This window comes from Ambystoma mexicanum, chromosome 9 (assembly GCF_040938575.1).
Source record: "Ambystoma mexicanum isolate Mex_15411 chromosome 9, UKY_AmexF1_1, whole genome shotgun sequence".
NCBI classification, from domain to species: Eukaryota; Metazoa; Chordata; class Amphibia; order Caudata; family Ambystomatidae; genus Ambystoma; species Ambystoma mexicanum.
In genome coordinates this window covers 439,309,757-439,336,346 of record NC_090931.1, presented here as the reverse complement: position 1 = coordinate 439,336,346, position 26,590 = coordinate 439,309,757, and positions in this window count along the sequence as shown.

The window sequence follows — 26,590 nt, the reverse complement described above, 5'->3', positions numbered from 1 at the left end:
ATAAGACAGCCCATAGAGGGCATTTGCGTGTTCAGTACTATCGACGACCCTCAATGCAGCCGAGGAACCACTAGGTGGGGCAGAGATAGGAAATACAAAATTCATTTTTATGGTGGATTTGGGAGCAGAAAAATCATGCCTAAGAGAAGGCCGATTTCCATTGTGAAATCATGAAATGGAGATGCAGGGGTTTTCTGGGGCTGTGGTCGAGGTTCCATACACCAAATAATTAGATGTGACAGCAGGAGGGAAGAAAGTGCGAGCACCCCTATTGTACTATGGAGATTCGCCGATGAATGTATTAGGGAGGGACCTCCTTAGTAAGTTCAACATGAAAATATCATTCACAGAGAGAGGGATAGTGTGCTCCACACCAGGAATATCTACTATGCGTGCTATGTTAACAATACACACCCAGGCCACGGCACAAGTGTGTGGGGTACCAGTTGATCCAGATATGTTCCGACAGGGACAAAAAGTGTTGGCGCGTGTTGTGTCTGAACTCAATCGCCACGAGTGGCGAGTGCCATCAGAATTTGTGTTCCGTCCTGTGGCACCCCCAGAGATGGTAGCAGGATCGGTAATGTCTAAAAACTTACATGGAGTGCAGGTGTCAAACAAAAGAATTGCACTGATTGGCATGGATGTGAGTGGCGCACAGTGTTATGCATCAATGCCAATATAGCATTACAAGATTTTTCTGACAAAGAGTTGTTTACAGATGCAGACTCTGACGGGGAAATAATTATGGAAATAGCAATCACCTGTGAGATAATGATCCAACGCAGACAGGTACATATCCTATGACATGCATCAAGTACCACCAATATTGTGGCCTACAGGCCCCCATCATGATGTAGGGCTGTTGCGAGAAGTGACACCTGTAAAAATTAAACTCAAACCCGAAGCATTACTACCCAGGGTAAAAAATACCCCCTGTCAAGGGAAGCAGAGGAGGGGATAAAAGAAACGATATATGCACTGTTACAGCAGGGGATCATTGTATCATCAACTTCCCCTTGTAATACTTGTATTTACCCAATTAAAAAGGCAAAGGGAGGGGCGTGGAGGATGATACAGGACCTATGCCCCCTCAATGACGTCATACAGAAGGAATTCCCACTTGTCCCAAATCCTGCATCAATTTTGTGCAGCATCCCAAAAACAGCAACGCACTTTACAGTTGGGATTTGAAAAATGCTTTTTTCTCAGTACCACTGGACCCCGAATCGCAATATTTGACAGCATTTACACTGGGCGTGAAAAGGTATGAACATTGCAGGCTGCTCCAGGGATATTGTGAAAGCCTGAGCATTTTTTAACAGGATATTACATGAAGCTCTTGGGAATGTTGATACTGAGAACACCAGTATTCAGTATGTGGATGATTTGTTGGTTTGTGTTGTGAATGAGGACACCTGCAGAAAGGACTCAGTAGCACTACTCACTTTGTTAGCGCACAAGGGATATAAAGTGGACAAACAGAAATTGCAATAATGCCTAACTGAAGTACTATATCTGGGTCAACTGATATCAAAAGAGGGCAAATGGATAATATCCGACAGGGCAGCAGCCGTACGGGCGGTAAATGAACCCAAAACAGTAAAGAGATGCAAAAGTTCCTCGTCATGTGCAATTACTGCCGTGCCTGGATATTAGACTTTGCCTTGTACACTAAACCCTTACTCCATGCACTCATAGAGGCACAGAGAGAACATACTGTTTTAGTATGGACACAAGAAATGCATAATGCTTTTGAAATGCTGAAAGAATGCACCTGTCCTAGCGACACCCGATTATGATTGCAAATTCTACTTGTTCTCACACTGCAATGGAATGTTAATGACTGCAGTACTAACACAAAAAACATCGCTAGGCCACAAGCCTCTGGCATACCACAGCGGCATGCTCAATGCAGTTATGCAAGGACACTTAGTCTGCGAACAAGCTCTCACAGCCACAGCATTCGCCATTGAAAAAAGTGGCCCGATTGTGATGGAATGCTCAGTGGCCCATTTTCGTGGAGCACTCATTGTTTGCAATACTTGAGAGATCAAAAAGTACACTAACAACTCAGAGAGCTACTGCATATGAAATAATTTTGTCCAGCGCAAACATACATATAGTATGTTGCAAGACAGTAAACCCAGCCACGTTTATCACAGAAGCATGTACAGTGGAAGACCTACAAAATCATGATTGCGTAACATACAGGGGGGAGGATGAAGACACACCCACAGCATGTGAAAATGTACTCTCAGCGAGCGAGGTATATTTTGTAGATGGGTCAGCATCGATAAATTGTGAGACAGGCGAGAGGCATGTAGGGGCAGCAGTGGTGAGCCTAGAGGAAGGGGAATACAAGGTGATTGTACAAAAAAGACTGCCCGCACAGTTTTCAGCACAAGCAGCAGAGTTGGTTGCCCTGATTGAAGAATTACATACAGCCCAGGGGTCTGCACTAACAATATATGCAGACTCTGCCTACATGACAACAACAGTACATGAGGGACTAGCACGATGGGGAAGAAGAGGATTTAGAAGAGCAGATGGATCCCCTGTGGGGCATGCTGAATTATTGATGGAATTGATTGAGGCGCTGAAGGTACCAACAGTGGTAGCGCTAGTTAAGTGCCAAGCCCACACAAACAATAGTGATGTCATCTCGCTAGGAAACGCAGCAGCGGACGCTGCTGACAAGGAAGCGGCCTATCTCAAAAAAGAGATGTCAGGAGAATTTGTTTTACAAAAACATGTGGAGGAAGGGCACAGTGACGGATATAACCCAATGCCAATCTCTCAAATAATTGAACTGTTGTTCTTTCTGTGTTCTTGTGTTGCTTTTATTGTGTTACACTGTCATAGGCTTTGCACACATCGATCAAATGTATCCAATTTCTAAGACCCTTCACCTTCACCGCAGTGGGGGTGCACTATACCACTTCATAAGGTCCGGGGAACCTGGGCACATTCCACCGACGCATAAAGCTACGAACATATATCATCTCAAACTGGGTGTACTGCTTACCGTTAGCACTATTCGAATTAAGGAACCAGCCAAGTAAAGACCACCACTTGTCCCCGCATGAGATAGTTGCACACAGCAGTATCTCCACTTAGAAGGCAGTCTGATGCACCTAGAAGTGCCACAATACTGGGGGAGGAATTCCTGGACTATTTGAGAAAACTGACGAATGCAGCAAGGATGATGGCGAAACAATTAGCACCCCTGCGGCCACCAGGTCTGACCTTGTGGCTGCACTGGCACCCGTGAGCAGAACAGTACTGTAGCACTGGTACAGTTATTAACGGTACTGGTGCTACCACCTTCTCCATTCCCATTGAGCTCTGTAGGACTCAGTGGGAATGGGGAAGATTTTTTTCCGGTGCACCGGAAAAGGACAATTGCCGGGTCCGGCAAGGTTGTAATGACCCGGTAATTGCTCTTTTCTGGGAGGCGGAAAAAAATGAATACCGGCGGCAGGCACGGCTACCGCCAGCCTCATAATGAGGTCCACTGTGTTAACCCCTGAATCTTGAAATACAATTACTTAAAGATCTGTCTTGAGTCGTCTTTTGATCCCACCTATAAGACTATAGTCATAGACATATATCATGATATGCAGTAATTTCCCCACGATTTTAATCAGTCATCACATTTTTCATTTGTGAGAGCAAACACACAGAAGTTTCAGACATGTGGCTGAAGACGGCACATGCCATTCCTTAATGGGGTAGAGAGCTGCGCCTTGCAAATGAATTGCTGGAAGATCACTGCTACGTTGCCACGCCTGCAGAGCACATTTGCTATGGGTATGACTTTGTACTGTTTCACATTGTTGTTTTTAATGCACTATAGCATGAGCTTGGATTGCACCAGGCTGTTGCTAGGCACATGATGTCTGGGTCTAAGAATGTGAGGTGTGGTATCAAGATAGGTGTTGGGTGCTGTGTGCCTCTCATAGTGTTGCTACCTACTGTTTCACTGCAAAGTATTTGTGCAGTTGATGCGCTGAGCACTGTTGTGTTTAGAGTTCATGCAATCAAGCAGGTAGTCTTGTTGGATACACGCTGTAGTTATGTATATCTGGTGGCTTTTAGAGGCGTGTAATCCAATGTGACTGCCTTGGGTACCTGTAAAGATCTTGGCCATGAAGGATTGCGTCACAGGTTTGGGGTGGAGCATGATAACGGCTGAAGGCCTGAGCACTTGGAAGGAAATGGAGTTCTGTGTTTATTTCCCCTCACTTAGAATCCCTATGCTTCAGCTGCTCTTGAGAAAGCCCTTGGCATTAACTGTTATTGCTTAGAAGGAAAGAGAAATGCCACCTTTATAGCGCTTTCCAGAAGGCAAGTTGTGGCTTCATGTTGCAGATGTGCTTTAGTCTTGATTTGCAGAGATCAACAAATGGAAAGGGGGCTTGCCAAAAATACAACTTCCTGGATGTTAGTACAGCCATTCGATGTGCATCTATTAAATAGAGGTTGCAATTGGGCTAATATTGGCACAGCTGTATAAACTACAGACCTAAGAGTATTTTGGAACATTGCAAAGTGTGCCAAAAGGAGCATCAGGGACACATTTAAAGTGTACACAATGGACCAATCTCCAAGGGCTAGTGAGTTAATGAGCCTAGAACATCTGCTGCAATAGGGTTTAACAAAGTGTAGGGGTTCTCGGATAAATTGACAAGTGGATGACTGAATTTCCCCTGACAGGCATCTTTGAATTTCTCGATGGGAGGAGGACTTGCAAGCCGAGTTGCACAATATCTCTTTAATCCGTTTGTTCCCAGATTAAAGAAAAATGCATATATGTCAATGATGAGTTAGTACTTAACCTCATAGTGGATGCATAACACTTATCCTAGGTCTCTCCCATTTCCTCAGAGCTGCTTACTAGTCAGAGGGACGCGGTAGCATATCTCGTGGTTCTGTTGTATGATACAACAATTGTGGTGTGAGACCTAGCTTGCATTAAACAAATTGAACATCTCAAACTTCCATATGACACCAGCGTCGTTCTCTTGGGAGATGTTGATGAAGCACATTTTTACAAGCTGATTGGGCGGTTGCACACATCTTACTGGTGGCCCACATGCCGATACGCCACAGTGGAAATGATGCAGACCTTCACCACCGGAGCCCTGGTGGGCCAAGCTTTGGCAATGAATAGCTATGGGTAGGCTCATGGCATGCTCGGTAAATGAATATCAGAAATGGGTTGCAACCAGGTTCCCTGTTATCGAATTTGTAAAGAATACTAAGGACATTGATATGATGCGTTGCCCAAAGCCGTGAACGATGTTTTCACTGTACTAAGGGATTTGGGGCAGATTCACTAGAGTCTTTGGGGGTTATGATTCCCCAGAGAGAATCTTGTTCCTCACCATTGATTTGGCTCTGACTGTCATAGCATGTGGTTGTAATCACATTGCTCTCTATTCATTTTCTCATGTGAAACCACGATAGAAGTTTCATTTAAAAAAAAAAAAAGTGTCCATGTGGTAATGCAGTGAATCTGTAATTTGCATTTAGCGAATGGAAAAGGCCATGATATATTGTTAGCATGATATTAACTATGGGAAAGTGGAAAATATGTATTGGAATAACGGATGGCTCTGAAAATCAACCAATGCCCATCTTGAGGATCCCCAACCCCATGCGATCCTCCTGTCACTGACCAACAGACAACATGAGGCCGAGTTTATTTGTAACAAGAAAGGCTTTATCCAATTCAAACAGAGGAGTGATGTGATGACGTAATCAAACAATAGTGCAAGGGCTAGGGGAGAAATAAGTATGTGGAAGGAATGACCGTTGAAAAAAATCTGCATCTACAGTTGGAATGTGTTCCTATGTTAAAGTGTCTCACATTACAGCAGTTTGTCATCCGGGTTTGGATGACATGAAATGGTTATATAAAGTCACTTGCAGTTTCTCCATCATTCCTCGATACAGGAATCTGCCATAGAAGTCACTGGCAAATATGGGCTGTCCTGGGCTTTGGTCTTGTAGTTTTCAGATTATATTTGATTCTGTCCATCTGTCCCTCGTTAGTCTGCCGTCACTATTTGTGCCACTCAGCCAAAGGTGATTCTTCTTGTTTGATGCCGAGTGGTTTGGGTTACTCCACCCTACACCATGGATGGAATTGTTTCTAGGGTTTACCCTCAGGCACCGTTCTGGCTCAGGGGGGTAGTACATCCTTTAGCCTTGAGCTCCAAGTGAACCCACCTGGTCTCAATGACTCAGGAACTTATTGAGACCTCCTGTTTCAGGTTCCCAGTGAGCCCTCCTGGCTTTTGTCTTTTGTAAGTCTCCCAATTGTTCATGTTCTCTGAAAGTTCTCCAGGCTGTGCCTCACAGCAAGCCTTCTTGGCCTATTTTAAGTCAAATTGCTCTTCTACTCCTTGGTGGATTGGTTGGTTTCACCAGAATTCTGACAAAGGCTCCCACTAGACTATAACTTTTTTCTCTTTCTGACTTTTCCTCACCGTTTCTTCTAAGCAAGTCTTATTTATTTTCTTTGGCAGTCCAACTGAATCTCGACTAGTGAGCCCGGCAAGCATACAACTCTTCGGTTCCTTTTTCTCTGCTTCTCCTTGGATCGTCAACCTTTTGTCCCTACCAGTCTGTGCCCTTTTAAAGCATCCAATCTGGGACTGTCTGGTGGCCACGAGTCCCTCCCACAGCCCATGTGTTCCTACTTATGTCCACATTGCTGAAATCAGGTAGTACTGTCAGGACACTTCACTGATTCAGCCATTTGTCCTCCGTACATGTCACTCAATCCCACTGGATCACTGCTTGCATCTCTCGGTGGGTCTCTCTCGGAGTCCTGCACATTGACTATCCCACGGAAGGATCACAATTTAGTCTGCACGATAATGCGCAGACCATGCTCATAGGAAGAAGGATTAGAGGTTGTGGATTCGAGTACAGAATGCCGTGCGCTCGTGATTACTCTTGAAATACGTGAAATAGTCAGCAATCAACAATTGTAGCCGGCAGCGTGGTCCCAAGACCCCCCAGCTCATCCACCAAGAGCTGGCAAAAGTTGAACTATTAAAATTAAGGGTGGTGGGTAGGGATCACATGCTCACACCAACATAATCCGTGATCAAATGTATACATTCTATCTATATGGACACTTCCATAAATGCAGGGACTAATATATTAAACACATAGATTTATTAATTAATTGATCAGCTGACACGTGTTTCGACCTGCGGGTCGTTCTCAAGGCTGCATACATTACAAAAGCACAAATACAGAAAATTAGTCGGTTCAAAAAGCATTAGCATCCATGCATAATATCAATTAATCAAATATAATAACACAAACCATAATATGATTGCATATTCAACAAATATTAGTAATGGGAAAAAAAAAAAACAACCCGCTCATAGGAATCCTCTCCTTAGCACCCTGGCTCTGTCTTCACTTCACAATCTGAATCCCATGGATCCTGATCGTTCATTAGCCCTTTCCATGTTCGAATTGATCGCTCTAAGGATTTGTAGGGCAATGTTTCTGGCTCTAAGGGCAAGGACGATAACAGGCGAGGCGACCCAGGGGATCACGAAGCAGGTGGCGCTCCCCTGTCATCAGAGTCCCTCTAGCCCCAGTTGTTGGCATTATATTTGTGACTTTGTCACAGACCCTTAAACATGTTTATCCATTCCAATGAGGGCAGGGAGACCCTGAGCCAACAGGACTGAGTTTTCGCGCAGTGACAATGACTATTTATAATGCATATTAATGCTATCCTGGTGTTTCTATTTTTTATTAACCTGGTTTTCAAAGTATAGTTTCCTTAAGTATGCACTGCATTGCAGGGTCGAAATTTGGATTTGTAGACCAGGAGCAAAAAGCAACTCCTGGTATCAGGCATCATCTGTTAGGCATGAGCTACCTCTGAGTAACCAGGAGTCGGTCTACAGCCCGCAGCAAATGTAACATGACTGCAAGATGCAATCTCTAATGTTTTGTACAGTACATGCTATAAAACATGCTTTTAAATGTTGTAGGACTGCTCACGAGATCCGGTAAAATCAGATCTCACAGGATCTGCACGTGAGAGGCACAGAACGCTGCAGCAAGCATCATCCGAATTGAAGGGGCTTGAGAGCCACAGAGCGGCAGCAGCTCCTGGGGCTCCTCCTGTATGGGGAGTGAGAAACCCTTTACAGCCCAAAAGACTAGGATAAAGCCCAGAGACTTGGACACTACCTACAGAGAATGCAACTGTATTGCTCCAGTATCTTTATGCTGCTTTGGTTACTTACAAATAAATCTACGTTACAACCTTGCTGACAATCTGACTAGTTATTATACAACATAATTAGCGATGAGCAGACATAGACCTCGCGACACACCTTGCAAAGCAACTGAGATCACAAGAGACGTCGATAGAAACTGCGGGAAGGTGCAAAGAGCTTGCAGGTAACTCGGGCACCACCGAAGTACAGGCACTAGCGTTTAGAGGGAAGAAAGATAAACTTTCAGCGGAAGTCCGAGAAGGAAGATGGCGAGGAAGGAACGCCTCAAATGTCCCAGTTGCACCAGCACAAATCACTTGGCCAACGACAGGGAATGTCTTGCTAGGGACAAAGAATGCTCGGTTTGCAAAAGGATTGGGAATTTCACAATGCCATGCAGGTAGTGTAACAAAGTGAACACCATACGGTGGAAGAAGGCAAGGAAGGGGACACTTCATCAGAAGAGGAAGAACATCCACCCTCATAATGGTCAACAGTACACGCGCCAGCAGAGAAAAACCCCACTGTACCATCCGAGTGAACGGGATGGAAATGAAAGTCATGGCCGACTCAGGCTCCGACTTAACAATACTGCCCATACACACATATAAGGAAATGATGGGCACCGACAAAGTAGAAATATGTAGTACCAAACACAAACCCACTGTTTGGAGGCGCCATAGTAAGTTTGCTGGGTTCCATTAATGGGTTGTCGAGTTCAAAAGAAGTGAGACCAGGACCGGATTGTATCTGGCTAGGGAAGGCCCAGCGGTCCTGGGTGGAATGAGCAAGCTAGACTAAAGATTAAGTGGGCTCCCAGCACTGGGGATCAAGTATTGGTAGTCAATGCAGGAGGAGCGCTAGTGTCGAAAGAGGATTTCCCCAAATTATTTTCGAAAGGGCTGGGCAGAATCAAGAAGTATGTGCATAAAATAATGCTCAAATCCAATGCAGTCCCGGTGAAGCACAAAGTATGTCCCGTGCCGGCAACGGCCAAAAACAAACTCAAAAGGAAACTGGAACAAATGGTGAAAGAAGGCACCATTGAAGAAGTGGAAGCATCAGACTGGCTAAGTCTGGTGGTGCCAATCAAAAAACATAACTTTGAGGACTTGAGTTTTCATAGACCTTCGCACCCTGAACTTGGAGATCATCACTGACAACTGTCCCCTACCCAGTATCAACAAACTTTTACTGATAATGAAGGAGGCCAAAGTATTCTTCAAGCTAGTTATGAGGGATGCCTATCACCAGATAAACTTGCATAAGGAATCTGGGCCCCTCACTGCGTTCATCAGCCTATCAACGGCCTCTGCCTTTCAGCAGATGATGCACTCACTGCTGTGGGACGTGCGTAGCATCTCATATTTGTAAGACGACATATTGGTCTATGCCGAAGATGAGCACACGCACAACACTATACTAAGAAAGGCCCTCAACAAGCTACAAGAAGCTGGTGTCAAGCTCAGGTACGACAAGTGCGTGTTGAGGGCTAGGGAAGTCTGATACCTTGGATACAAGATATACAGTCAGGGGATCAGCCCCAAGCAAAACCAGTCTCTGGAGGATAGCTGAGGGGCACCGCGCTCACCTTGGAAGCAAGACGACACGGAGCAACACAGGTTCGATCCCCGGGTCCCCGCTTAGAAACCTCTGGATATTGAGCGCATTATAAATAACCAATCACAATAATGAAAACCTGGTGCAGGCGATTGTAAAAGCCCCCGAACCCGCAAACAAGGACAAGCTAAAATAATTTTTGGGGCTAGTCGAGTACTATGCCAAGTTCATTCACAACTTTTTGAAATTCACAGCGCTGTTGAGAGACCTACTCAAAAAAGGAGCTGAGTTTGCATGGTCCCAGGTACAGAAGGAGGCAGTCGAAATCATTGGCCCATGCACTTGCGTGTTCTAAATGTCACTGGGCCTAGTAAGATTGTTGTTTTCTTCTCCCCTGCTCCCCTCTCTTGCCTTGTCGCACTCTGAAACACTTTTGTACGAGCGTGATATGAATAAAATATCAATTCAATTCAATTCAATTCAATTTAGGAGAGGATAGTGAAAGCACTGTGCTTACAGCCGTTCAATCCTGATTTGGGATACCATCATCACTACCAATGCCAGTGCGTACGGGTTGGGAGCAGTGCTGACGCAGAAGAGAGTAGATACAGAAAACTTGTTGGCGTTTGCATCCAAGGCGTTATCCAAAGCCAAAAGAAATGACTCCACAGTGGAAAAGGAGATGTTAGCCTGCACATGGGCAGTGGAGTACTTCAGAACTTACATTTGGGGCTCTAAATTCAAACTGGTCACCGACCATAAACCATTGATCCACATGCTAAGCTCCGGAGGGATGAAAACGTTCATGCCGTGACTAGCGTGCATTGCACCAAGGCTTCAGGAGTACACTTTTGACATAGTGCACATTGCAGGATGGAAGAACGTCCAAGCGGACTGCCTGTCTAGGCTACCAAGAAACCGCGAGAAGGCAACCACGTTCTTAGAAGATGAATGCATGGTAGTGTCCATACAGGATTTCAGAAGTGCCGAATTCCTGGAAATGAGCGAGGGCCACTGGAACGAGGAAGCCTGCAAAGAGCCCCATGACAGAGAATGGGCTAGGGAAGGTTGGCCGGTGGAAAGAGCCATCCCAGAAGACATGAGACCATACTGGAAAGTAGCGGAAGAAATATTTGAGGTGGAAGGTCTGATCATCAAGGGTGACCAGGTGATTCCACCAGTGGGCATGAGAAAAGTCATCCTGTGTAGGGCCCACTTATGACATTTAGGTAACACCATGACAAGACGTAGAGTGAGGGAGGCCTATTGGTGGCCAGGGACGGATCAGGCCATCCGCATGATGATCGACAAATGTCACGAGAGCTTAAACAGGGACAAGAGATTAAAGACGAGACAGGCACCACTCACACCCACAGAAATCCTGGAAGGAGTGTGGCATAAAGTGGGACTAGAATCCACCGGCCCCTTTGAGGTGATGTCGGCAGAGCACCAGAATGGAATAGCCATGGTAAACTGTTTGTCAAAATGGGTGGAAGCAGAATTTGTGTCAAATATCACCACGTCAACCGTCATAGAAGTACTGACAAATGTGTTCCAGAGAGAGGGGCTACCTAAGGACATCGTCACAGACAACCAAGTCCAACTCTTCTCACGTGAAATGCAGACCTTCTTGAAAAAGAGCAACATAAGGCAAATAAAAGCAGCGCTGTACGAGCCCCAGGTCAATGGGCTGGTGGAAAGAGCCAACCAGTTCATCATGGGAGCAATACAGCTGGCCATGGCATCCGGAATGGACCCCGTCAAGATGGTCAAAGAAGCCGTAGCAGCTCACAGATAGACCCCAAATGGTGTCACACTTCTGCATGCTGAGGGGCAGGAGAGCAGCGTCCACATTGGTAACAATAATAATGTTCATTTATATAGTTCTACAAACCCTCAGGCATCTGAGCGCTGCTTATTATTATCCATGGTGTGTGGTGTTCATTTAACGGCCTCGGAAGTATGAAAGGCTGAGTTTGGCCCTGCCAGGATTCAAACCTTCCTCGGCAGGCTCTGCACAGATGTCAAGGCGTGCGCTCTACTCGCTGTGCTATCTGACCGTCCATGGTTGGCTAGCGTGAGGGCAGATGAAGCAGTGAACATGGAGGACGTGTTATGGAGGATAAAGAACTGCAAGGCCCAAATGAAGAAATGGTCTGATGGGCGTAGAGATACCCAAAGTCGTGAAGTCGGTGAGGGCGACTGAATCAAGATCTGCCTGCCACTCAAAGATCAAGTGACGGGATCCAAATTCAGTCAGCACATCAAAGTGTTGCACAAAGGCACCAACCAAGTCCGTACCCAAGACGGCTGCACGTGGAACATGGAACGGGTGGCACTGTTCGAGAGGAATCAACCAGAGGAGAGAGCGAATGATGAGTTGAGCAGCCGAGAACATCATGACAGAGAAGCGTCCAGGGAGCCGGAGCCAGAGGCACAGAGGACACCCCACAGGACACCCCACAGGGAGAGCGAAACAGAGAACCAACTGCCGGAGATGACCGATGAAGAATTCCACAGGCCAGTCAGTGAGGGTGAGGGTGAGGAGTAGGATCGGCCAAGGAGGGAGCACGGAAGACTGGTGAAGTTTCACGATTATGTTATGAGTTAAGACATTTGTTGTATTACCAAAGGGAGATATGTGGGACTGCTCGCGAGACCCAGCAACGCTGAGATCTCGTGAGATCTGCATGTCAGAGGTGCGGAACGCTGCAGCAATCAGCATCCGCACGGAAGGGGCTTAAGAGCCACAGAGCAGCAGCATGGGCAGTGAGAACCCCATTACAGCCCAAAAGAGTAGTATAAAGCCCAGAGACTTGGATACTACCTACAGAGAATGCAACTGTACTGCTCCATTATCTTTATGCTGCCTTGTTTACTTACCAATAAATCAAAGTTACAACCTTACTGAGGGTCTGACTAGTTATTATACAATAAATGTCCCTTAGGCATGTCCTTTATTCTCCTTGAAACACATTCCCAAACCTACACAGTTAATATCCCATAGCAATGTTGGTATGGCACCAAGTGCCTGAGGGTCGGAAGTAGCTCCTGGTAGCTGTTGATTTCAAGCTAACCAGGCTCCCCTTGGCTAGAACCAGGAGATAACTAGCTCCCAGCACCTAGCAATTTCAAACCCTGTATCATACACTTTTTTTTAATTGCCTGCAGGTCAACCCCCTGTCTTCAGGACAAACCTTGTCCTTTGCTATACAGCTCAAAACAAGATTGACATGCCCTCCACCCCCGTCCCCCTCCCTACAGCACTAGGGAAAACGTATCCTTTTGCCCATCCTGTAAACTTGTCCAGGAAGCTAGGAGCAGGGCCGTTTAGCCATTTGACAGTTTCAGGCTGCGTATCCTGCTTCTGCTGGCCAGTGATTAGCACTTTGAATGGACTCGCATAACCCCGAGGGCCTGGCTCTGTCGCTAAGGGCAGGTAATCCTCCCCTGCACGGCACCTCTCGCACGCAATCATATGTCAATATTTGAACTACCCGTGTCATGCACTGATGATTGCACAGGCTCATGCCCTCCCCTCACATGGGCACGTGACCTCCCTGCAGCAAGAGTGCTATGAACTTGTTCTCCGTGGGAGCTGCAGCTGCCAAAACACAAATCCCTGTATTCCTTGCTTGCCATATCAGGCCCCTGGAAATCTCAAACATTATGATTCTGTGGAAATAATATCGCATGCAGCCACCCCCTTAGTGCCAATAGCATAGTGCCTGTGCTTGTGATCAACTCTGCTACTGGCTTGCAGTCCTCCAAAGTTATTGATTGGCCTGTTGTAAAAGCTACGCGTTTTCCTTTTGCCTAGTGTTATTACATTCATGTTTCGCAATGCACTGGCTCACAGTCCAGTGCCATGCTGTAGTACAAATGCGCAGCGTTTCAAAGGATGACCAGACGCCCCAGAATTTGTTCTGTCCCACTTTCTCCAGATTATGTTCCCATTGGAAACTGCAGTGGTCCCGGTTTTTTTGTAGTAGGTCTTCATAGCTGGCAGGCAGGAATGCACAATCTCGCACAGAAGAAACGCTGCATTTTACCATTTAAGATCGTGTTATTTTGTGATCAAATAAACACATATTACAATTATTTTAACAGTAATACTTAAACCTCGTCCTCCAACCGCTACTGAAGTAGCCACTTAGCCACTTTGAAGAGTTAGTCCTACTTTTATGTTAGTTGCCCTATCCTGTTTTTTTTCACTTTTTAAATCTGGTTACTTTTGTATGTGCTGGAGTCGGCCGCCAGCCTTCACACACGCATACAGCCACACGCACCCATGCATGCAAGGACGACACGCCGGAGACGTGTGATGGCTCCGGTCTCTGGCGCGAACTGCCGGGCACCGCCTTTATTCAACTAACGCGCATGCGCGAGCTCCGTGGCTGCTCGCGCATGCGTACTTCGTGTACGCAGCACACAACATCCCTCCTTTTCCCCGGAAATAAACAATTAACACTTCCTTGCAGAAACAATAACAATTAACAACGGACTGCAGAAGTACAACCTGGTTCCTTCTTCGGATTTGCAACAACACCTTTCCCCGCCTATGGTGCAGGGTCCATGATGAAGTCTCTGAACCTCTGGGGAAGTCGTCGTCAGGCCCTGCTCGGGTACCGGGGTGCCCCGTCACTAGGGGCCTCCGATGTCTCGTGATCTGCAGTTGGGGTGGCTTCTTCCACCCTTGTCTCTTCCCCTTGTTCCGGGACTTGTTCTGCTGTTGCCTCGTCACTCGCGGCCTTGATACGCTTGAAAAATGACACGTTTCTGGTGACGGTTCCTCTGGCATTGGCTGCGGTGACCATTGTACCTTTCACATGTGTTACCCCCAATGGTTGGGTCTCATACGTTGTCGACAGCTTTCCTTCTGCTCTTCTATTTCGTACCAACACGGTATCCCCAACTGCGATCTGTTTTTCTGGCAGTCTCCTCCGCGCTGTTTCATTCTCGTTTCTCCATGACCTTTCTAGTTGTACTTGGTCATTGTCTATCACTCCTGGTTGTCTCCCCTCTGACTCCGGTATGAGTCCCCTTGGGATCCTCTTGAAAAGTGCCTCAGCAGGGGCTATTATAGTTGATCGATGCGGTGTTGTGCGATACTCCCGGAGAAAGTCGAACAAATTCCGTCGGAGGGCTTCACCACCATTTTCGGATATGCGAAACACCTTGTTTAGTGTCCGCATGAAGCGCTCCACTTCTCCATTGGCTCTTGGCCATAGTGGGGTGACCTTTCGGTGTTTTATGCCTCTCTCTTCGCAGTATCGAGCAAATGATTGTCCTTGGAAAGGTGACCCATTGTCGGAACATAACTCGAGGGGAAACCCATGGGTAGCAAATATCTTGTCCAAGGCCAGGGTGGTGTGGTCAGTGGCCTGGGACTCGACCAGTTCCACCTCTGAATATCAAGACCATTGGTCAGTCACTGCTAGGAAGTGTAGTCCTCTTCCTGTCGAGCCAAAATCGGCATGTACTGTCCCCCAGGGTGAATCGCTCCTTGCCATGGACTGAATCGGGGGTCCCTTCTCCACCGGGCTCGTTGCTTGGCACGGGATGCAGGCCCTTACATACTCTTCCACTCTCTTTTCCAATTCAGGGAACCACACTTTGAGTCTGAGACGTGCCTTCATTCTGGTTATCCCTTGGTGTCCGTTGTGTGCCAACTGAAGGACCTTCGGCACGAGTGACCTGGGGATCACAATCCGGTGCACTCTCAGCAGGAGACCATCGGCAGTCACTGACAGTTCTTGTCGTGCACCCCAGAGCAATTGCAATTCCCTTTGCGTTTCTGCGTTTCTTCGGGCATTATTCAGAAGGAGTTCCCGCCATGCTCCTGTGGCTACTGCACCTTTCACTCTCAGAAACGCCTCATCCGAGTTCGATTCGTTGGCAATTTCCTGTCTTGTCAGGGCAATGGGAAGCGCCGACTCGACAACCATGTCAATGGTGTCCATACAGTTTGCAACCTCCGTAGTGTCTCTGGGTCTTCCTGCGCCGGGGTGGCGAGACAAATAGTCTGCAGGGTTGTGCGTACCTGGGCGGTATACCAGCTTCACCCCGTACTCCATGAGGGATAGCATCCACCTCTCTATACGAGGTGGCGGTTTGGACGAAGCGCCTGCCAGAATGGGCAGTAGAGGCTTGTGGTCCGTCACCACAACAACTGGTTTCCCCAGAATATATAATCTAAAATGTTTACAGCCCCATAGTATTGCGAAGGCTTCGCGTTCAATTTGGGAATATCTTCTCTCTGTGTCTGTAAGAGCCTTGCTGGCGTATGCAACGGGTCGCATGGATCCCTGTTGATCCGCCTGCACGAGAACCGCCCCAAGTCCCACTGGACTGGCGTACTCTATGATTTCGAACTCCCGTGCTGGGTTGGAATACGCCATGGTGTCTTGTTCAGACAGGGCGTCCTTGATGGCCGTGAATGCTCTCTGTTCCTTGCCAGTCCACGTCCATGCCACTTCGTTCCTCGTGAGTGCTCTCAGGGGTTCAGAGAGAGATGCTAAGTCTCGAATAAACCGCCCACAGTAGTTCACCATCCCTAAGAAACTGCGGACTTCTGCCAGGGACGTGGGAGGTGACGCTTCTCGAATGTCTCTCACCTTCTCAGGATCAGGGGATATGCCTCCCGCATGGAAGATAAATCCAAAAAATTCCAGGCTGTCCTTCAGGAATTCGCACTTTTCTTGGTGCAGCGTCAGGCCGAGGTTGTGGAGCCTTTGAAAAGTGTTTTCCAGACGCTTGATGTGCTCTGCTTCAGATTTGGCAAAGACTAGGATATCGTCTGACATGTTTATTACTCCTTTTAGTCCGGACAGAGCCCCCCTGATGGCATTTTGGAAGACTTATGCCGCCGAGGAAATTCCAAAACTGAGCCTTTTATATTGGTACAGTCCTTCGTGTGTAGTAAAGGTTGTAATATATCTAGACTCTGGGTGGAGCTCCAACTGGTGATAACCCGCTCTCAGGTCTAGTTTCGAAAAAAATTTCGCACCCTGAAGTTCACCAACAATGTCGTCCAGAGTGGGAGTGAAATGACGTTCTCTTTTTATGGCCAGATTAGGAAGTCTCATGTCTACGCAAATGCGTACAGCCCCAGGCTGTTTGGGCTTTGGGGCCACTACAATAGGAGAGACCCACGGGGTGGGCCCTTCCACCTTTTCAATGATATCTCGTTCCACTAGGTCTTGCAGCTCCTTTTCCACCTGAGCCCTCAGATGAAACGGTATGCGACGATGTTTCAGCGCCGTTGGTCTGACTGACTCATCAATGTGGAGCCTTATTGGCGCAGCCTTCAGTTTCCCTATGCCCCTGAAGAGCTTCTCAAAGCGTGTCAGCAGGCTGTCCAGATCTGTGTGATACACAGCAAAAGTGAAATGAACCAGGTCGAGTGCTTCAGTTGCTGCGCAGCTTAAAAGAGAGTGCGGACTGACGTTGGTTATAAAAAACCTCGCTTTGATGCTGTTTTGGCCATGGGTCACTGGGGCTACAAATACCCCTTGGATGGGTAGCGGGGTATCTTCACCAAAAGCGTATATCTGGGCTTTGGAGGGGGACAGGGTTGGTGGGCCTGCCAGTGCGTTATAATGTCTGTCCGCCAGTACACAGACTGAAGCTCCCGTGTCAATGAGGACTGGGGTGGGAATCTCTCCAATGTCCACAGTACATATGGGCCTTCGTCTGGTTCCAGGGCCATTTGCGATGCTGGAAATGAAGAAGACTTCTTCCTCCTCTTCTTCGGCAATGTTTAGGTCGTGCACGTCCTGTTCAAGGGAGGATATGCCCCTTGCCGTGCGAGCGCCACCTCTACCGGCCCTCTCTGGTCCTCTGTTTGCTGCTACGGGCATGGCAGCCCTACACATCCTTGCGTAATGCCCCGGTATCCCACACCTGCCGCATGTTCGTGATTTGGCTGAGCATTCGCCTCTGTGTGGGAGGTCATATTCACAGTAGGAGCACGACTGAGGGGTACCTGAAGTTGTGGGTCCTTCTCCCTTCTTCGGTGTCCATCTGGTCTCCCCAGGTGTGAACCGTCCGACTGCTAGAGCCTCCTCCTCATTCTTGGGATGTGTGGTCGCGTCCATTTTCGATCCTCTGGCCTCCGCCAGCTCATACGCTCTTCCCATGTCCAGGATTTGCCGGAGGCTCAGTCCTGGTTCCCTCAGGACTTGCCTCCTCAGTTTTCCTGAGCAGCAACCTTGCAGCAGTTGGTGCGGACCATTTCCTCTTCGTTGACCCACCTGCAGGAGCTCGCTAGGTGTCTCAACCGGGCACAAAACTGGTCCAGTGACTCTTCGCTTCGTTGTTTTTCTGCCCCCATGACAAACCTGTCGAAATCAACATTGGCTAATGGTAGGAAGTGATCCCGAAGTGCTTGCTTGACAGCGTCATACGTTGCCACTGGAATGTCAAGGGAGTCATATATTTTCTGGACTTCAGTGCCTGCAGAGTACATCATGATGGCGATCTTTGCCTCGTCTTCAGTCTCCCCCGAGGCTCTGAACATCATTTCCAGTCTTTTGACCCATGTGAGCCATTTTGGGCCAAGTTTTGATGGGGGCCCCGTAGTATCAAATTCGGGCATGGGAGCCAAAGTGGTGCGCACTCTGCGTGGTATTGGGGCAACGGCGCCCTCATCATCTGTTTCTTCACCCATCACGATAGGTACTCACAGTATTGTCTTGGCAGGTTGACGGATGATCCGACTCCCAACTGTGGCAGAGTTTACCTGTTGGCTCTTCTGCCACTTTCTGTGTCACAGCCCTGGTTCAGCTGGGCTGTGAAGTGTCAAAAAATTGCTGCAACTGCTTGCAGCGGGCAGATGGCGCACGAGCACCCGTAACGGGACGCAACCACTGCGTGTGTCGTCGCGAGTGAGCACTCAAAATGGCCGCCGGCTGTTAGAGCGGGTCCGCGACTGCGGAGTTGTGCTTCGTTTCGCCGGTGTCGTCGGAAACAGGAAGAACAGCTCCGATCCCACCTCATCGCCAATTTTGTATGTGCTGGAGTCGGCCTCCAGCCTTCACACACGCATACAGCCACACGCACCCATGCATGCAAGGACGACACGCCGGAGACGTGTGATGGCTCCGGTCTCCGGCGCGAACTGCCGGGCACCGCCTTTATTCAAGTAACGCGCATGCGCGAGCTCCGTGGCTGCTCGCGCTTGCGTACTTTGTGTACGCAGTACACAACAGTTACCCTGCCGGGCATTTGCCACTTGCATGGCCTCTTGCAAGAGTCACCCAGGGCACATTCCTGCCTGCTTTTCGATTGTTTTGCACACAAGCAGACCTTACGCGTGTGATCTTCAGATCCCTTTTGTCTTCAACGCTGATCCCTTTTGGGTTTACATTTCAGCAGAGAAATTACACCATGGTTCATTGCAGTTTTGGTGGTATCCTGCCGGTAATTCCGGCGGGTTGCCACCAAAACGGTAATACCGTTTCTGCCATTTGGAATATGGGAATTACTGGCATATTACAAGGGGCGGAAACGCCTGTAAATCCCTGGAGGGGATTGCTGGAATTACTGGTAGTAGTAATTCTGGAATTTATTTGCCAGTGGGGGGAAGATTTACCTCCAGCTCCTGACTGGAGGTAAATCAGTGTCCCCACCAGCAAACATGTGTTTTGCCAGTGCAGCAAAAGTGCTGGTGACGGATTTACTTTCAGTTTTTACTGCTACTTTTACCGCACAGGCAAAAAACCTGATCGCATATAATGAGTGATCGTAGCGTCCATCTAGCGAAGGACATTGAGGCACATTACGGGTCCAGCTAGTGTAATCGGCCGGTAGCTGCTGGAACCATAAACAGTTACCGGCACCCAAATTGCTGCTAACACGGGGGTATTACAACCCCGGCAGCCGGTAAGTCAGGCCCCGGTAATTTATTGTTCCCCGTTCCCATTTGAGTCCAATAGGGGAATGGGGGACACTGAAGCACTGGCACCATTAATAACGGTACCGGTGCTTCCCTGAAAGTCTGTGGGCGAGTGCCACTCCACCCGGCAAGTCAGACCTGCACCATTGTTTCCGCACCGGCAAGGTTGGAATGAGCCCTATTGTTTCAGTTAAATTTCTCTTTATGTTTCACATTTAAAAACGAATTTAATTTTCATGGTATAAATGCCAGTTGCAGTTTCATCACAGAACCTATGAATCACATCGCAAATGTGCATGCTAGTTCCCTTTCAGATAGTCTAAGCAAACTTGTCATTCATCATATGCATTGTTCACCATTCCTGGTTCAAATCACCACACTGTTTTGTACATATCCATCCCTAATTTCTCAAGCTTCTTTAAGGTGATTTACAATTTAAAAACCTGTTTCAATATCCTCCACATTTAGAAGAGTTATTACAGCATCACACCTAGTTCTAAAGGGGTTTCCCAGAAGTGCGCGCCGTAGTCATGCTTTCTTACCCCACAATAGTTCCAACACAAGTGTAGAGCACGTTAAAGATCTTCACCCACCTTACAAGTGCACTTCAGGTATTTAGCCCCAATTTCATGATCCCTAAATGGCAACGATTTCAAACTCATCCAATGCAAAGCGTCCTTATTTGCAGGGGTTGTGTTAAATCGAGGTAGGATGGATGGTCACTGGGTACTAGCACTATATCTAAGCACCAAGTGATGACTTCAACCCCTCCCGTCCCAGGCTCCATCCCTCCACCTGTCTACGGATTTACTTTATTGTGCTTTTTACTTTCCTTTCTTTATTTTTTACTGTTCGTTCCCTTTGTCCTAAATAGTTTTAAAATGTTCCAGCCCTTCTTCCAGTCATCGTGAATGCAGTTTGTCAGGGTCCTTTATTCCCATCGAGTTCGTCAGGTAATTGAACACAAACTCTTCCACTCTGCCCATCATTCATTTGTATCACATAAAATGAGTTTACCCCCAAATTGTCTTTTATTTCACCACAGAATGTGGTCCTAATGCATTAACTGTTGTAGACTTTACTTTACCTACACCTCAAATACCGCCACACAGTGCTGAGAAAACACACACTGAGCTCTTAAATATGATGGTTTATAAAAGTATATATGTGCATGGTCGCTCTTTGATGGCCCCCTTTTATGTAAAACCGAAACAGTTGTAGGTATGCCTCTTTAAAACAAAACACCAGACCAAGCTGCATTTTCCCGAAACTTCCCTAGCAATCGTGGGTTCCCATCAAATCTTACAAAAATTCCACTGAAGGCTGTAGAGCCAACAGTGTGCTCCTCTTCCTGGAACATCAGCCCAATAAAACTGATCTGAGATGGCACCATTGCTATAAACGACCCCAGAGCGCAACAAAGCACTCAGGGTAAAGCGTGGATGCTTTTCAGGAAGCAGACAATCCAGGGACAATGTAAATCTGGTTAGAGTGGCCACAAGTTCACGCAATAGAGACTGGAAACCCCACCCAGTACATTTAAAAGAAGAGGAAAACAAAATGGCTGGCCAGGCTTATATCACCTGCTGACAGTGGTCAAAACAGGGAACACTATGGGAAGGAGGGCCGGCCTCAAAGTTCTTAAACCAATAATCAATCAGAAGCTGTGGAAGCCAAGGGGGGCAACTCCCTATAAAACATGCCCAGAGAAGAGGGGTATTATAGAAGCAAGCTGCTGGGAAAAATGATGCCACCATTCAGAGATTGAGGGCTGGACGAATAAGGACCACTGGACCTGCCGAAGTTGATGATTACTTGGCTGACCAGACAAGAAGACCTTGAGTAATCTCTTCGCACCCCTTGGGGCATACAGACGCACAGCTCTTGATCCACATTACATGGTGATTGAATCCCTTAGGTACTCTCCGTTGAATGTTGAATAGGAGGCTGAAGTGGTACCTAGTGGCCATTGATTCCTGAATGGGAAACTGAGATTATGTCTAGTTCCTCCTGAGAAGCTGGAGGAGAGGCTGAGAAAGCCTTTTGAGAATGATGTTGAACGGCAGAGAAAACCTACTGAGAACCCTGATGAGACCCTGGGCAAACCCACAGAAAAGCTCAGTGTGGACCCTGTAGAAAGGAAACCTAGCAACACTCTCTTAGATCCCTGCACATTTTGTGCCAAACCAAGTGGCAGAAGGATTGGAGGAGACCAGGGAGACAAAATAAGTCCTCCTGGAAACTTTAAGATTGTTTTTTTTTCCAAAAAGCTTTCTTCAGAAGTTTGTGACTAAAGATAAGTCTGAAGACTGTCCATCTAAGAGGACCAAGAATGGGTCTTGTGATCCAGCGATGAATTGAGACAGAGATTCATAATCATAATTTAGCATTTATATAGCGCTACAAACCCTCAGGTATCTGAGCGCTGCTTATTATTACCCACAGTGCGTGGTGCTCATTTATCGGCCTCGGAAGGATGAAAGGCTCAGTTTGACCGTGCCAGGTCCGCACAGATGTCAAAGCGAGTGCACTACTCGCTGTGCTATCGGACCAGATTCATGCAAGAACTCTAAACTTTGATGCCTTCTGACCATTTGGAAAATGTTGCTTTTCTTATTTCTTTTTATCCTGACATTCCCCCAGTTTGTATTGTTGTAATAACGAGTGTAAAGGTTATTCCTGGCCATCTCGTGACCTTCTTTTAACGGATTTTTCACAGGTGTATGCCTGCTCCTGGAATCAGCACTACTACATCAGCCACAACCATTGCCATCCTCACATTCATCTCGAATACATATAAAAAAAAAACATGTATCCAAACCAGGCCTTTTTGAATTGCGACGCTTAAGAGCGGAATTCCTTTACTGATTTGCAAGAAACAACTTATTTCTGAAAGGATAAGGAACCATTTTCTTAGCATTTTATAATTTTGTAACTTTTTATAAAGGTAAAATATAAACCAATTAGCAATACCTGAAGTAAATTAACACTAAAACGCTATGTAAAATAATTGATATGATATTTTATTTATATCGCGCTCATTCACAGGTGCATTGGGGCAAGTGAGGGGAAACAAGGAGGACAAAAGCAAAGATCTTACTAGGCCCAGTGACATTGAGAACGTGCGAGTGCAAGGAAGAGGGATAAGGGGGAACTTTTATTTATTCTCAGCCAGAAAAAATAATTCTAGCATGATTCACTGTACAATCTGTGTGGGTAATGGCCCAATTCCTTAAAGCTAATCTTCATTGCTCCAAGCCCTAGACTTCCTCGTGACAGCTTTAATCATATAAGGAGGCCTTGCCTCATGAGACAGACTTTCAGTAGAACCCCTCTCAATAGAACATGGTGGAGCGACAAACTTTGTCTAAAGTCCCTTCTCTGAGTTTGTTAAATGTTCCTTTTTTTAAAAAGAAAAAAGGGCTACCCTCATCACTCACACCACTCGGCCTGTTATGAAGCCATGCTGACCTGAACCCAGGGTCAGAGGGAGGGAGGGAACTGGGGACTGTGAGGAGGAAGACTACATCTCAGAGAAATGAAGATTACCGGTAAGTAAAAGGGATATTACCCCTGTGTCCGTCTTCCTCGTCACAGTCCGAATCATATGAGGACATACCAAGCTCGGTAGAACAGAGGTCCACACCAATTGATGCTGCACACCCCATTGTTTAATACAAATGTTGAACTGATTCACAGCAGCCACCACTGCTGACCCAAACTGCTGTTCGGCTTTCCTAATTGCAGTTTGTAGTGTCTGATGAACACGGAGAGAACTGCCCAGATTGCAGCTCGGCAAATGTCCTGAATGGAAGGATTTCAGCAACCCCCTGTGGATTGACCCTGGCAGAGGAACATCCGCTTGCCAATATGTGGTAGCAATTTGCAGCTTAATCCACTGGCTTACCATGGAAACGGATGGTTTAACTCCTGATTTAGTGGACCCAAAGGTAACCGACAGGCACTGACACTGTCTAAACTCCGCTGTGCGCTGATTGTGAATGGAGAGAGCCCTGGATAAATCCAGTGTATGTGATTCCCCATCCTCCTGACGTAAAACTGAAAGGACAACATTCTGTTCCACATGATGGGATAATATGGCTTGAGGTCAAAAGGATGGTAGGAAATGCAGAACAGCCCTGTCTCTGTAAAAGTGGAGGTTGGGGTTTTCCTGCACAAATGCACCAATTTCTCCCACTCTACAACACAAGGTAGTGGCAGGAAGAAACCCTACCTTGGCCATGAGGTGGCTTAGCAGGGCCTCCAAGAGAGGCTCGAATGGGTCCCCCTGGAAGCCCCAAATCACTAGCAGGAGATCCCACGTAGGCACTCTAGGATGAGCAGGTGGCCTCCTTTGATGAAAACCCAGCAGAGCTTTGACATTAGCTTCTCAACTTCAGTAATTGCACCTCAGGAGTATCAGAAAGCCCTGATGGTGACCGAGAGCTTCTCAAACTAGAAGGAGGCAGAGTCAACAAAAAGTAATCCCGAAGAAAATCCATTATCTGAAAGGGATCAATGGACAGTAGACCAGAGCCCCCTCTCACTGCTTCATTTCTCAAAGTGCCACCAGTGCAGCTGACATTATTTTCATTCTTCTTGAATGCATAGGACAGGGGTCTGCAACCCGTGGCTCTCCAGATGTGTTGGGACTAAACTCCCATGATCCCTCGCCATTTACTTTGCTGGCTAGAGCTGAAGGGGCTTCTAGTTCAAAATATATGGAGATGGAAAGGTTGCAGACCCCTGGCATAGGGCTACCACTTTAGAGCAACCAAGACGTTGAAGGCCGACCCTTTCAATATTCCGGAAAGGTTACTGGCTCCAGTGAGGAAAACGAAGCTGGGGAGGACTCAGAGCAAGATCCAAGGATAAGACTATGCCCAGCTGAGGAGAGGCAACCAAGGTTGCCTGGGATGAAAAAGAATGATGGCTATTACTAGGGCCTTTTCCTGAATCTTCCTCAGGTCCTGTGGGATCAGGGGAATGGGCGGGAAGGCATAGAGCCTTCCCCTCTGCCATTGGAAAGCCAGAGCATTGACCCTCCATGCCTTTGGACATGGAGAAGCAATGCCAAAGTGTAATAGCAAATGGCCCTGCTTGTGGGCAATTCAATCCTCTGATGGATCCCAGAAACTTAGACAAATTTGTCAAAACACTCGAGGGCTGTGTTGAAAGTACACACACAGGATTGCAACTGTAGTAGTGGGAATGATTACAACTTCTTGGAGTATCCATCTCTGAGAGTTTGTACCGGCCATTAGTCCGGAATAAATGATTCCCATATTTCTATGAATGCCATCAACCAGCCTCCCACTGGACCTTGCTGTTCTCCACAAAGCAGATTGTCATGTCTTTGGGGTCTGGGTAGATGCAATGGTTGGTCATGAATGTTCTGATATAGGGCTGATTGATCTTGACCGCTCCTGAAAGGGCAATCTTTACCTCCCCTGGACCCACCACAATGGGTTTCTAAAAGGACCTCTGCGCCCAGGCCAAACAGATGCAATAATATTTCTGTCCTCTGTGGTTTTTTTCATACTGTCCTCCATTTGGTGACCAAATAATCTGGAGCCTTTAAATGGCATGTGCAACAGGAGACTTGTATTGGCTGGCATACATTTTCAAAGGCCAGGTCCTGATTTGTCTGTGACATGCTAAGGTGGATCGCGCGGAGGTGGTTCAGGCACACACAGAGTTCATCGAATGCCACGACAGACAATAGCTTGCATATCCTCTCTATCTCTTCCAGCAGGTCTGAGGTATCCTCCTGTCCATGGATGGTCTCAAACACCTGCTTGATGTCCTAGACTAATGTTTGGGCAATGTAAGCAGCATAGGTCCACGTCCAAGTATCAAAATTGGCCCTTGAGAAGGCATACTTCCAAGAGGTCCCATAGTGCTTGATATCCATGCTGTGTATCTGGCAACGTCTGGTGAGAGCTCCCTGAGATTTTCATCAAGATTCAGCCTGGTTAGACAAATGGCAGACAACCACCGCTGAAGCTACCTACAGAGCAAAACAGTCCCCTTCCTGATCAACAATACCTGGGGTCCTGTCAAGAGACTCCTCCTAGGCAGCCAAGCTGCTCCATAGCTTAGGTATGTGTCTGATAAATTGCTTGTACTCCAGTGTTGCGCCGCAACAACAACTTTTATTTAAGACCCATCCCTGGTGCAGATGCCAAGCAGTGCCACTGCCGCAGGGATACCAAGCAAGGACATCCTGAATTACCCCAAGTGTGGGGGGCGTGTGTAGGCCCGTTATAAATGCTATATAATATCATTACTTTGTGTAATTTTGATACTTCTCTTGATCTGCTAGAAAGGGCATCCACTGCTCGGTCTGTGTAGACAGAAATAACAGGCCGAGTGGTGAGGTGAGGCTCATTAAAAGAAAAAAAGAAAATGTATCAAACATGGACAAAGGACTTTAGACCAAGTTTAGCTGAGAAGAGATTCATAGTCCGACTGGCGTTGATTGTGATGGACATAGGGGCCTCCATGTTTAACTGGGCTGGTTGCTACTGAAAGTCTGTTTACGAGGCAGAGCCTCTTCATATGATTAGGACTGTGATAAGGAAGACATATGGCTTTCTGTCAAACCCTGCAAAAATGAGTCAATAGTGAAAAGAAAGAACATGTTGCCAAACAAAAAAAATCAGCGTTATTGGTTTATTATGATTTTTGCCTACATATCCCTCCTCCCTTCATCGGTTTGATATTTGCCAAATTGAAAGGGTAAACACAATCTTATTGCAGTTGGATCAGGGACATCCATAAGGTATTACTGTTATCCAGAACCATTATTACTCTTCATTACATAAGTCAAAGCTAAAATATTCCTCAACTAAATAATTAATGTTAG